Here is a 13,267-nt window from a genome sequence, read left to right on the forward strand (position 1 = left end):
CATGTTTAGGTGTTTTATCCCACTTTTCTTGTAGTTCATAGTTGCATTATTTGTTTAAAAAACTTTCCACATATTCCCTATTGGAGAGCGGCCACGTCAATGCATTTCTCCTGCATGATGGTCCATCCCAGATGCCTCTGGGCAGGGTTTACATATATTTTTTATCTACATTTTTTTTAAATAGTGACGAAGGTTTCCAACAGTAATCCCAAGTCTGTGTGGGTTTTTTCTGCTATTGATGAATAATGATTTTAAATTCTTCAGATGAATTGCTTAATGATATTGTGCACTGAAGAAGGAGAAAAATAAAAATCCCTTCCCATCTTGATGGCGCTTATCACAAGTGAATGTGAAATGAATCTGTTTTGTTGTGTAACCTACTCATTAGCCAAAAATGGCCACTGTCTCAGGTTATTTTACATGTTTATTTTCATGTTTGGCAGGCATTGTTAAACTTAGGTGTATATTAATAAATTAAATGAACAGCAGCCTAACTACCTTTGTTTTATTGGTTACTTTTACTCCTGAATTAATTCTAGATAACAATTTCTTTTAATTTGATTTTTAAAACATTTAAATTAGAATTAAAAATCTGCACTTTAAGTCTACATTCACCACATAACCAGCAACCCACTGAAAAGACACCGAAAAGATGGCACTGCCCAACAGCTAATCAACATTGTGACTTGGTTGAAAAGTGAAAGGTGAAAAGACATCTTTTTCATGATGTGGAAAAGACCTTTATATATAAGCTCCACTGTCCATACACAAATAGAGACAACGGAATTTCTCTATCCCCAATCCACCTAGAGAAAACTTACATTGTACTAGAACATGTGGATAAATCTATAGATAGATAGATAGATAGATAGATAGATAGATAGATAGATAGATAGATAGATAGATAGATAGATAGATAGATAGATAGATAGATAGATAGATAGATAGATAGATAGATAGATAGATAGATTGATTAGATCAGATTATTTTATGAAGCTGCTGCAGGCACTTAATCTGAGACTGAAATTTAATTTGTTTCATAGAGTAAAATCTAAAAATCCATTTTGAACTAAATAAATAAACTAAAATATATTTGTGATTTTCCTGAAACACTTAATTCTTTATTTTTGCCCAAAAGTCACTAACTGTGCCTAGCTCAGGTTAACTTTGGTCTAAATCTGGTCCATGTTGGACGTATGCTTAAACTTCAATGTATTTTTTGAGCTACAGAAAGGCTCTGATGGTCTGACATAATTTAACCATTAAAGCAACGTCTGTGGACGCTTGGTGTTTGGTGGGAAGCAGTTAACAAACCAAAATCTCTCTGTGCAGAAATAGTTTACTTTGGCACATGAAAGTTCTCAACAAAACCAATTTTGTTTGAAAAAGACACAAAGATAGAAAACGAATGATAAGAAATTGGATGAATAAACTGGTTTTCTTTAAGCATAACAGGATGTTTAGTTGTTGTGGTCCTCTGTGTTCACAAGGCTTGAGCTCACATTGTTGATTGTTGTTGAGCAAACATTTCTGTTTTGACCCTCTTAATGCAGAATTGTAATTAAGTCCTAATTTGTGTATTTAATTCCCTTCACCGTTTTAAAATTCTTATCATGAGGAACACGCATCTTTATCATCTCAAGAACAAGTGTATGAAAGCATTTCCGCTTGTTCATAGCGAATGAAATCAGCTAAAGACGATATTTAGATCTGCTGTTTCTCACTGGTAAAAAGCTTGCAAGTCAGACCACAAAGGTTGACTTTTAAAAAGGAGAGTTCCTCCCGTCCAAAAAAACAAACAAACAAAAAAAAAAAAAAAAAAAAAAAAGAAAAATCTGACCCCTCATTCTTGTCTTTGCTCAGTCAGCATACAGCTGCAGGTGTTGAGTTGCATCAAAAAAAAAAAAAAAAACCTCTCAAATTCATGTTTTCTAACTTGCATATCTTTTGCTACATGCCTCAGTTGGTTCATATATCTTGATCCTTTCCTGAAAAAAATAGTTTCAGGTCGAAAATAATATTCTCTAAAAGTATCTGCAGTACACAGTCATTCTTTTCTTCTCAGATCAAGATTTGGATTTAAAATAAGAAATATAAAGCAGGAATACAACCAAACGATCCTTATACCAAATTTCTTTCCCATCCCATTGAAAGATTTCAATTAAAAATTGCTTATGCATTTTTACGTACCATGTAGTGAGGCAAAGGTACAGTATAAATCCTGGAGATAATGCTAAATCCATCATACTCCACAGGCAAACCCAGCGGTAATATCCATTTAAGGGGCTCCTGATCTTCTTCCTTTTCAGCTTCATATCTCACTAGATACTGACAGTTGTGACGTGTGGATAGACGACTAGAGATAGGACAGTAGGGGGGGTGTATATATCATGCACACCCCCTCTCTATTAGCGCACACACAAACACACAAACTCAAATTTTTATGGCACCGCTGGTGTACACGCCTAACAACTTTCTCCCACACATACGCAAATACGCAGGCGCACTTGACCACACTTTTTTTTTCCTTCTTTTTTCCTTGGGTTAAATATTTTAAGAAAATCCCCTCTTTATTCATTTAAATGTGTCCCTAGAACTCTTATGCCCACCTGGGGGGCCACGGCCTCATGGGGGACTGCTACAGTAGAATTTAGAGAACTCTGTCAAACAAGTAGCACCTGATTGAAAGAAAATATACTTTTGTACAAATCAAAGATGGGAATATGGTTTACATAATCTTTTATGAGGCATAATCAAAATTTCTGAGTCAGGTCTGGTAAAATCAAAGTATATTTATTATTTATAAACTGAGAGCATATTTATGAATGGAAGCGGGCTGCCAAGGGGTAAAGCATGCTTTGCAGTAGGAAGTGGGTAAGGTCTCAGTAGGGGCCTGACTCCCCTCTGAGACGAGGCCTAGCAAGGATAAAAACGCTCAGTAAGGGGCTTGGGAATGCTGGTGTGTAAGTGTGTGTATGTGTGTGTGTGAAACAGTAACATAGAGAAAGAGTGCGTGTCCATGCATATGTTTTTATGCATAGGAAATATGTTGTCTGCAGTTCCAGATGCCTTCACGTTATGTTAACAACTTACTTTACAAGTGGGGGTTTTGTTTTGAGGTTTTCAGTAATCATAATTATTGTGATAATAGATGCAAATTATGAAATGGCCCTGGGGCACCCAATAGACCACTATGTGAGTCATACAAAGGAGCTGGTTTGGGCTAAGCAGGGCTGGAACTTGGATGGACAGGCATGGGATGCCTCCCTCTGCGTCTCATGTACTGGATTATAGGGCGGGCCAAATCCCAAAGGTAGTGTGAAGCAGAAAACAAACCAAACATTATTACAACGACCTGCATCGTTGCCATGAGAGGGTCCATGCTGGCTTCTTCCATTGGCAACAAATGCCACTGGGCACCCTACCCCACGCCTCTCACAGTAGGGGGCGCTATAGAGAAAGACAGGCAGGGGCAAAAGGATAAATGTGTACCAGTGTCGCCTGCCAGTCACCTTTGTATGCCGATTGTCGGTGCCCTGAAAAGGTCGCTAAGGGGATTTACATAACATTTTGCACTCCGCCCTGGGTACGTACGAAAATGACCAATTCTGTATTACTACATGAAGATTGTGTAGTATTTTAAAAGCACAGAATATATAGAAAGAATGACAGAGGTCCTTTAAGGGACTGGTATTTAACAACATGAAAAGGTAAATGGAAGATATGTTTGGCAAAAAAGTCAGCTTTGACCAAGAACCTTCATGTACATTATAATTTATTCAATTCCTGTTGCCACAAATAATTCCTTTACTGTCTATTAATTCTATTTTAAGGCAGTGGTGTGTAATTCAATGTAATTCAAAATTTTATTTTTTTCATTTGTGACTCTTTTTATCAATCTAATCACAATTGGAACTGTATTTGTGGGAGCCAGTGGTGTTGATGGGAGATGTTCTGGAAAATCCGTGACAGATGGGTGAGACAAGCTCCTCAAAGAAGCACTTCCTCAGAATAAACATGGGGCCCTCTGGTACGGGAGGGGCAATGTATTAGGAGTGGGAATCGTCTGCTTGAGGGATGTGGGTATACTGGCAAGGTGTGTGGGTACACATGGAACACAACGTCCATGCCAGGGAACTGGATTTCCTAAAGGATGACTTGGTTGGACGTGAGGTTACCATAGTCTATTTCTCGACAAGTCCTAAGCACCCTCTCATGACCTGTACTGAACAGGATATTGCATCATCACCTATGAACAAAACAAGCTTTTTTTTATTGGTGTGTTATCTGAAGCTATATGTGCTGCTCTCTCTTTGAAACTTGCATCAGGCGTCCACATGGTTAGTGAGGATGAGCCATTTCAAGATGAAACAATAGCAAGGATAAAAGTATGTCTTTGAAAGACTTTCTTGTCTTTCCCAGTGGGTTGGTTTGAAGTAGATTCATGTTTGCTGTGTATACAGTTTATTAAGGTTTGGCCCACCCCTGCTCCCTGTTTTAATCCAACTATATCCCATTGGAGTAAGCATCAAAGATTAAAGTGTGAACTTGTTGTCCCTTTGGGTAGATGACTAGTTGGAAAGCTAAAACTAAAATATGTAGCATCATAGAATTAGTTCCATCCAGTTTTGGAAAAAAGGGTTTTTTACTTATTGATGTTGATACTAAAGCATTTTCAAGATATATTCATCAAGCATCCAAAACATTGACAGATTTATTATATGTGGCCCTGCAGGGCCCTTTGGAGAAGCCCTGTGGTGACAAACCTATCGGTACGACCAAGTTTGTCAAAACAGTGTTTTTTTTTATTGCTAACAATCTTTTTTTCACTTGTGCAAGAAGATCCTTAAATGAATGAAAAATAAAATTTGGTGATATTTTGAACATTGGATTCAAGCATGAACACCACAATGTAAGATCATATTAAACATATCCAGTGGTACCTGTTCTTTCATCATTACATTATTTATTCTTCTAAATAACTAATAAGACAAACTTAAAAAGTGAATATATTTTCCACATGTAGGCACTGATATAAGTGCACCATTACTCTGGTTGTTGTTTTGATGAAAAGGTGCTTTCATCTTTGAGTGTGTGTGCCTCGTCTGACGGCGCACCTGTCTGCCTCAAGGCTGGAAAGATACAGCCTCTCATTTCTGGCTGGCACTTGTGTGGTAATGCATTACAGGGCTTGTCATTGTACTTTACTGAAGATCTCTGACAATCTATTTGACACTCTTGATGGGGTCAGAGGTGTCAACCTGCTCAGACTGACAGGGAAATGGACACACAAGGGCACGAGCGAATTAGGTTGCTGCCTGAGTCAATTGCAGGCTGTAGCCTCAGGACATTGTACTGCTCCGCCATGTCCGGATACTTGATGCATAGACAAAGAGTTAGATAAAAGTGGACAACTTTTTGACATTAAAACAGAAATTTGTTTCCGTGTGCTTTTTTTTTTTTTATCAGTTTCTTGAGAAAGACAAAAGTTTGAATGCTATTAGAAGATTGATCAAAAGTAGCATGTTGAGTCTTTCAAATGCAAACATGTCAAGTTACAACAAACAGCAACTATCCAAATCAATAATTACTAACTGCTAAGAAAGTGATTCAAAATATCTATTTTGCTTGCACAGATGTGAAACTATTGGTTTTTAAGAGCCGCAAAATAGCAAATAATTTAGCAGAATCTGCACAGAATGGAAATAATGGCACAATGCATTCTAAAGTCTCAAATCCTTGTTAAGACCCTCCATCTTTCAAACTAAACTGGATCACACCAAGAATCTCCTATCCCTTTATCCTGTTTAGATCCTCTAATCCCTCAGACGTTTTCCATTCTTTCGCTTTTTCTCATTTCAAATGGCAACTGTTGGTTGTCCGGCATTGGAACGTTGAGAATTTGTCCTCTCAGTGAAAAGAAAGTAACTATATTGAAGAAAGGAAGAACAGCTTGACAGAGCCAGGAATGCTACGGATCTCTTTAAGTCCCATAATGAGATGTTTTCTCTGCTTGGAGCTTGTATTGACATGGAGACAAATTTTTCCACAAAGTATTAGAATGAGAGAGTAATGCATAGGGGTGGGAAAGACAACATGAGGTGATTTAAGTAGAGTAGCCAAAAGGCTCTGCCCCTCACTTTGTAGGGGATGTGAAATAATATCACTTCTCTGGAGAACTCAAAGCCATCATGACAACATCTATATGCATCTTAAGGGTAAATGTTGAATTTATTAATTTTAAATTTTAAAAGATTATTGACAAGAAAACAAATCTGATACAGAAAAAATGTTATATACATCCAATAAATGGCAAGACATCTTAAAAGTGATGAGAGGTGTATGAAACTTTCTGGAGGTTCAAGACCTTCCAATTAGGGACTAATGTCATCTATATTAACCCCTCACCCCCCTTCCTCACTTGCCTTTATTGAGGGAAGGACAAGAGGGTTAGGGTTGCCTCAATAAAAACAGCACTAAAAAGCAATTACAGTGCTGTGAAGAATGGGACTTGTCAGTAATTTGCTGTCTAAAACCAAGGAGATTGCAGGTCTGGGGCCGACAGGAATTCTGAGCCTGCAGTGCAGTGTGGGAAAAGCAGTGGGAAGGCAAGCACCACCCTTTGTGAGGTAATTACTGGAACTACCAGAGGCCAGCAGCAGTCCCTACTAATGATAACCCCTCTCCTCTCTCTGCTAGTCACCTTGTAATTCATATATGCCATTTCACTTACTCTGAACATGTCCATGATGATGCAGATGGATGTGGGCATACTTAACATTTTCTTAAATAGATTCATTAAGGAATTAAGGCAGAAATTATGCAATAAATATGCAACTTTTAGAATTAATCAAAAAATGTGTCCCCATTTCATGTGGTAGTTGAGCTACTGCGCAGAAAGATGCAAAGAATCCAAACCAAACAGGAATACATGGTATTGATGAACACACAGCTTACTAACTGTGTTACTGGAAATTGGGAAGTTCTTTAACAAACTTCAATTAACCATGGTGGTCTTTTCCTGAAAACAACACACATACACACACACACACACACACACACACGCACGCACGCACGCACGCACGCGCACGCACGCACACACGCACACAAGGCCAAGACCTTGCTTTAAATTTTTGCTTTGCTCTAAGAATTATGAATTATTAGCAGTATAACTGCTGCCTGACTTAAAATACTAATTTACATTATGGTTTGCAACAAAAAAATTCATAAGTTTTTGACAAAAATATAATATAAAATTTTTTTTTTTATCTTAATTCAATCATTTATAATCTCATACTCATTTAAAAAGAAATACATATCAGGTTAGAGACAGAAAAAGTAAAACAATTGAAACAGAATCACAGCTGATGTCTGCCTGAGTTTATTTAAGATAAACCAATGAGTTAAAAGTTGAACATTTGAAGTTAACTTGCCTAAATACAATTTAAATGATCTGCAAGTCACTGCATTCAGTTTTGCTTTTCACACTTTTTCCCAAACAGTGTTGTTCATTTATTTTTTTTATTATTTATTTTTCAATTAAATAAAAGGCTGTAGGCATCCACAGTGAAATCACCACCTACATTCATTTCTTTACATCTTTTTGGTAATTCAGTACACTTTACTGATCTTCAGTCATGCAATAACTGGAAAAAATAAAGACAAGCAATTAATTTCACCTTCTGTGACCTCAGGCAGTCGCAGTCTAAGTTGATTTTTAAACACTTCAAAACTGGTTCAAGTATGAATAAGGGTCCTACAAAGCACACCCATATCAATGGCTATAAGGAAACTGTCTCTGCAACCAAGAGGCAACTGAAAGTGACATGTAAGATTACTGCTATTTTTACAGGGCAACCTTACAACTATCAAATGAAACAAAGTAAAGCAAAGTAAATGCAGATTCCTTCAAATGAAGATTAAACTCTGATGCTGACAACTCCCCAGGCAAGAAATGCTGGAGATGCATGCTCATCCTTCCCGCTGGACCACTTTGAGCTCCAGAAAGGTGAAAGGGTGACTAATGAGTGATCACGTCTGCCTCCTCCTTCACATCTTCAACCTCAGCCCACAATAATCTGGAGGATGACCCCTTGTCAACCTTCCAGGCTCGGCACTTCATTGCCATCACCACCTCCACCACTTCTAGGCCACATCTTAGATCATCTTAGATCATGGGGCTCCCCTTGCAAACTTCACTGAAGAGACAGAACAGTCAATGCTGCTTTCAAATGCACTCACACACCTGTAGAGTGTGTAGTACATTAGTATGCTTCCCATACCCCCTCCCCTGTTATCTCCCCAGCTTGACTAATGCTCTTTTGTAAGTACAGAGGTGGCAAAACTCCTTTGTTGGCCTCAACAATACAAACAGGCACTTCAAAAGGGGATAAGGCTGTCTTACAGGTGTCACATCTCTACTCATGATGGCTGTCCTCTTTAGAAATCTTTCAGATAACCCATCATCCTCATTCAAGGCAGGTGACCTACTTGACACATTCTACACTGTAAAAGAGAAAATGTGCTGCTGTGGTTGTAACAGATGTTTGGATGTTTAAATGCTGATGCAAAGAGAAAAAGATTTGCTAAGTAGATTATTTTTAACTTATCATTTTCAGGGCATGTGTAAAACAAAGTGACATTTTACAGAACACATCCCTCAAATATATAGATATGGATCCACTGTAATTCTACATCTATGCAGTGGTTTGTGCAGTGTGTTGCTCAGAGATGCATTGAGTGTTCTGACTCCAGACAGAGGAACACACAGACATCAAAAGACTGGCTTCAAAGTCAGTTACATAATGAAGTGCCCACACACTGCTCTGTGTAGTTCAGTTTTGTCCTGACACCTTTGGAGTATATGACCTACAAAGAACAGCTTTGAGAATTACATCCTTTAAAGCTACAGCCAGACTAAAAAGTATTTCTTATTGTTGCAGCAGCCGCATTTCTCTCATAGATATTCTTGTTTGATTTAAATTTAGCCTTTTAAGTTGTTTCCAGACTTATTTAGCAAGAGAAAACACAAACAGGCTGTGACCGATATGTTACTTCTGTGAGATTATTTGCATTGCATCATGTGAGTGTAGGCTTTTTCATCATACGGCTGTATATAAATTGCTGTCCCACCACAACATAGCTTTATTGAAATGCATGTGAGGGTCTCTAGTGAGTGTCAGGGTAAAACTCAGGACATAAAATGAAAAAGGGACACTAATTGCAATTAGGTCCATTGTATCCCATTTATATGGTTATTGGGTGGTGTCATTTTGCAGTCTGGTCGCGTCAAAGTTCTCACAGTCAGGATGCCACCTCTATCACTGGAGCCGCTGTAGCCTCCTCTGGCAACTATCTGCTAACAATGCTCATCTCACTTGGGTGACAAAGCTGCAACAGGAGAGTCTGGTTGAGGGGAAGGGCCCATTTCCTTCAGCTAAAGCACAGTGTTGCTGCAGGGCCGGAGTTTCTGTCCATCCTGTGACCTGTTTCATGTTTTGTACTTGTTTTCACCCATTCAGATGGTGTGAAAAATGTCAGAGGTCAAGGTGTGGAATGAGCTGCTGCAACCCTTCCAGTCACTAAACTTAACCTGAACCTGGCTGGTTCCCAGCAGTTAATACACAACATTAGTTTTCTCTCTTTATTTCTCTCCCATCAAGTTTGGCAAGTTTTAAAAATCAGGGTTTTTAAGAATGTCGGGGAGAATAGGTGCACCCATGTAATGAGTTTAATTCATAGGATAAACTGTGTCAGACAGCTTTAAATATAGTTTGATGTGGGGGTGGGCAGACTAATAAATCCACATAAATGAAAACGGAACTTTATGCTGTCCCTCCACACTGGAGGGGGTGTGTATCCATCATTCCGAGCAGTAATAGGGCTAGATAGCAGTGAGACCTGGCCTCTGGTGGTGATATTGTTGTAGAGCTCAAAGACTATCAGGGGTCCAGAGGCTGAGCTGGAGCACTGGTGGGCTCTATTCACACTCTGCCCCTAATCTGTTTTGAGGATGAGTATTTTTCTTCAACAAAGCTCCATTTTTTTCTAAACTCTAATCACTAGGATCTTTTTTCTGTTTTTTATTTATTTGTTTTTTTTTTCAGAAAGCACAGCTGGCCCCTGAAGTCTCTCAAAGGAATGAGAATATTAGTCCAGAAGACAAAACCAAAGGCCATGTTGGTGCATTATGGCATAAATCCAGCAATGGACATGACTGACAAATGATCTATATGCCAAATAGAATACCATAATTTTCATTTTGTGTTTCAGAAAATTAATGGGATGCAAATTATAAAGCATAAGCCTCAATCAATAGAGGTGCAATTTCTTACATAATTGATATCTTATGAAGCTAACATGAAAAACTACATTTTTATTTTGATTTAACTTTACCATTCATTTGAAAAGTTGTTGTTTTCCCAGTATGCATGCACTGGAGAGAACTTGAATTATTCACCAAAGTACGTCTGACATTGCAACACTGTGGACTGTGTGAAAAAAAAAAACGTTCAAGACTTTCTTTTGCTTCTACCTTTCAGTCCTAATCTATGATGTGTTTAGCTATCTAAAAAAAAAAACAAAAAAACAAAAAAACAAAAAAACAGAAAAACGTGTGAATGAGAGCATCTTTGGCTGTAATAATAAAAAACTTACAATTTTACAAAAAAATGATAAAACAAGATACAGAAATATGGGATTTTGGAGCGTGTGTAGAACAAATGGGCACATTTGTATCTAAGCGTATACATGCATGAATTAATCAAGCTCCATTTTCTGGGTGTACTAGTCTGGTTTTAAGAATTTTGATATCATAAGATTTCGTTTGAACTTACAGGTAAAATGATGTTTCTGTAAACTCTTGAAACCCTGACTGCAGCTCTCTCCACAAAATAAATAAATAAAAATAAAATAAAAATTAACAGTGGGAGGAGGCCTCGGGGAAGACCCAGGACACGCTGGAATGAATGCATCCCTCAGCTGGCCTGGAAACGCCTCGGGATCCCCCTGGATGAGCTGGTGAATGTGGCTGGGGAGAGGGAAGTCTGGGTTTCCCTGCGTAGGCAGCTGCCCTTGTGACCCGACCCCAGATAAGCGGCAGAAAATGGATGGATGGATAAAATAAACAGTACACTCACAAAGATTGTTGCACGAGCAATCAAATATCAGTGGCTATCAGAATAATTTTCACAGCGTGCTTTACTTTTGTTCTTACAAGAAATAAAGATGCAAACATTTGAGCATTAAAACATAAATATCCGGGCACCACGATAAAAGTGACCTCAATAATGAATACCCTAATCAAGATCAAATCAAATTTTCTTTATACCGCACTTTTCATGCATAACAGCAGCACAAAATGCTTTACATAATAAAAACATCAAACTATGACAACATTTAAAAAATGACTAATATATTATTAATATAAACTATATTTCATTACCATTGTAGAAGTGGGTGTTAGCATATATGGTAACTCCGAAGTCCGACAATGGCAAAGGTGTGATATAGGAAGTGTGGCTACTTCAGTGGAATACAGCCAAGAAAGTATCGAAATATTTTTGTGTTAGCTTTTAAAAACATATGATAATGACTTATGACTCGAAAATTTTGCATCCTTATTTTAGATGTATGGTCCTACTCAGTTTCCAAACGTCTTCCTTCAGGTTGATTAAAACTTGATTGCTCACCGTGAGACTCTCAAGATGATTTTCAACCCAGTTCGTCGTGTCATTTCTCATCACCAACTTGCTTATTTACCTCAAGATTCAAAATCAAAACAAATGGCATTAAAAATTCAGTCATTTGTTTGTTTTAATTTTGTTTTATTCTGATGTTACAGAGTTAACTTTTAGAAATCTACGACAGCAAGTAGGCCAAACATTACCTGTGTGTAGTCAGTAAAAAACAAACAAACAAACAAACAAACAAACAAAAAAAAAAAAACAACAGAGATGAGGTAAAAAGGCTACAGTGTTACAAGTCACACTGCTTCATATCAAATTTCTGCAAATATATATTTTTACTCACTAATATGTACATGTCATGAAATAAATAATTATAAAAAACATCAAATTTTAGAAATTCATAAAAATGCAACAACTAGTTTGTACAAAACTTTGGATCAGAACCACATTGTCCATGAGCAGTCACACACATTAAAAGTGTACAATGATGTAGGCAAGATAACACATGTTTTACCGTTTGGTAGTTTCGGTGTGAAGTTTATTAAAGATGACTTAGAATTGGTTTCGCATGTTTATAATTATTCTCAGTCATGTTGTAGTATTATCGTAGGTGGGCAATGGAAGGCTGTACATGCCTGAGACACACAGCAGCATCACACTAGCTGTAAACACAAACTCATGAGAAAATTTTACATAATTTAACAGTGGAGGATAACAGTGACATGGTATGAACATTTTTCTAACTGTCTCCATTTTCAGTAGTTTTCCCCAAATAAATAAATATCATCTTGTATTTATAGTCATATCAAGGGAAAACATGGATAATTTTTGCCTCATAGTGGTCCTGAGGTGCAAAATACAACAGAATTGGACAAAATGTAAAAACAACTCATAAAAAACATAATGATAAACAGAAAAGATGATATTTGACAAGAAAAACAACAGAATTTCAGACAAATTCAACCACAAAAAGAACAACAGAACACAGACCCACACACCCACACACACCCACACACACACACACACACACACACACAACAAACTAATAAGACAAAATTCACAAAACTAAAAAAAAACATAGAATTAAAAAACAGAGAACACATTTGATATTAAAACAAAAAACATTTTAAACAAATAAAGATCAAACTTAACATCCAAACCAACAACACATCAAAAATAAATGACAAACATTTTTTAAGAATTAACTAAAGACAGAAAAAGATGAGAAAATAGATAACGAAACAGAAACAAATACTTAAGAAAGCAGAACATTTAAAAAAAAAATAACAACAAAAACTTGTGTCCTCTGAAATGTCAAACATACATTAAAAGGTTGCTGCATTTTTCTGGTTTGTTGTGTTTTCCAATCTGTTGTCATAATTTGTCCAATGATATTGTGTTTTGTCCCCTCTGGGCTACTGTATTGCCCTCATGCTGAGCAACATTGCAGAATTTTATTTTTTTTTAACTGAAAAAAACAACAACAACAAAAAAAAAAAAAACAAAAAAAAAAAACAAAGAAAAGAAAAGAAATTATTTAACTCTATTTGGTCTATTTGGTTAAATGGGAATTACTTTAT

Source organism: Melanotaenia boesemani, chromosome 8, assembly GCF_017639745.1.
Source record: "Melanotaenia boesemani isolate fMelBoe1 chromosome 8, fMelBoe1.pri, whole genome shotgun sequence".
NCBI lineage: Eukaryota > Metazoa > Chordata > Actinopteri > Atheriniformes > Melanotaeniidae > Melanotaenia > Melanotaenia boesemani.